The sequence below is a fragment of the Pteropus alecto genome, unplaced genomic scaffold, assembly GCF_000325575.1.
Source record: "Pteropus alecto unplaced genomic scaffold, ASM32557v1 scaffold139, whole genome shotgun sequence".
Classification (NCBI taxonomy): domain Eukaryota; kingdom Metazoa; phylum Chordata; class Mammalia; order Chiroptera; family Pteropodidae; genus Pteropus; species Pteropus alecto.
The window spans coordinates 2,436,322-2,437,912 of record NW_006443567.1 but is presented as its reverse complement, the minus strand read 5'-3'; the positions used below and the strand labels follow the sequence as shown (position 1 = coordinate 2,437,912).

At 43.4% G+C, this 1,591-nt stretch overlaps 1 pseudogene; it reads left to right on the top strand.

Moving 5' to 3' along the window:
• The first annotated feature begins 470 nt into the window (after positions 1–470).
• On the top strand, positions 471–589 carry LOC112472903 (annotated as a pseudogene).
• The last annotated feature ends 1,002 nt before the right edge of the window (positions 590–1,591 follow it).

Below are 1,591 nucleotides of genomic sequence, written 5' to 3'. Positions count from 1 at the left end.
GATAAGGTATTAGAAACACCCAATTAGAACAGCAAAGATTAAAAAAAAAAAAACAAATGCAAAAAATAATGAGGATAGTTTAAGGGGCCTCTGGGACGACATCACAACATCATAGCGGTACCAGAAGGGAAGAGAGAGAGCAAGAAATTGAAAATCTATTGGAAGAAATAATGATGGAAAACTTTCTGAACCTGGCAAAGGAAATAGACATACAAGCCCAGGAAATGCAGAGTTCCAAACAAGATGACCCCAAAGAGGCCCACACCAAGGCACATCATAATTAAAATGCAAAGGTTAAAGATGAAGAGAGAATCTTAAAAGCAGCAGAGAAAAGCAATTAGTTTTCTACAAGGGAACTTCCATGACTGTCAGCTGATTTCTCAACAGAAACTTTGCAGGCCAGAAGGGATTGGCATGAAATATTCAAAGTGATGAAAAACAAGGACCTACAACCAACATTACTAAAACCAGTCTACAGCCATGCCACCCCGAACATGACCAATCTTGTCTGATCTCAGAAGCTAAGCAGGGTTGGGCCTGGTTAGTACTTGGATGGGAGACCACCTAGGAATACCAGGTGCTATAGGCATTAAAAAAAGATTACTCTACCCAGCAAAGCTGTCATTGAAAATCAAAGGACAGAAAAAGAGCTTCCCTGACAAGAAAGCTAAAGGAGTTCATCGACACCAAGCCAGTATTACAGGAAATGTTAGAGGGATTTCTTAAAGAAGAAGGAATAAAAAAGATAAAATATATGAATAGGAAAGGAAACATGGTGGAGTGAGAGATGTCTCCAGATCTCTCTCCTTGAAACAACAATAAGCTGAACATCTAAAACTCAACAAAAAACACCCAAACTGCACACCAGCACGTCCGAGCATGGGTTCTGCCCATAAGAGCTACCACAGGTCAGAACCCCAGTGTCGGGCAGTGGACTGGGAGAAAAAAAGAAGCTGCCTCTCACAGCTGCCGGAGCTCCCTGTAGGAGGAGGGGGTGGGGAGAAGGAGCGGCAAGTTCCCTGAACAGCCCTGCCTGGGAAAGCTGTGAGCTCCCTGCAGCTGGCAGGGCCCAATCATCAGGGCAGAAGACAGAGAAGCTGGACGGCAGAAAAACAACAGTTGATTTTTACCGGCCGTGGTTGCAAAACCCAGGCTGGGCCGCAGCCCCCAACCCCCAACCCAGAGGGCCCCTCCCCGCATTCCCTCTGAGACCAAACACTGCGAAACCTCTGGGGTAATCTGAGCAAATGCTACCAAAACTGTTCCTAACACTGAAAGGGACTGAAACTGAGGATAGCGAGTGTGATTAAATATCTATCAGAAAATTTTTAAAAAGGCACAAGGCTTTATATAAAGAAGGGATTCAAGAGGCTTACACGCCATCTACCGGAAACACAAAGAAAAGCGCCTTCTTTGCGGCAGGCTAAAGAGAGACCTTTATATAATAAATTTTCTTTCTGGAAAAAAAAGCAAAATACATTTCCATTAATGACCAGGAGGAGAAATAGTCCATTAAACACGATGAACAACCAAGGTGACAAGGCATCTCAGAAAGAAAGAGAAAAATCTCCAGAAAATAAACTTACAGAAA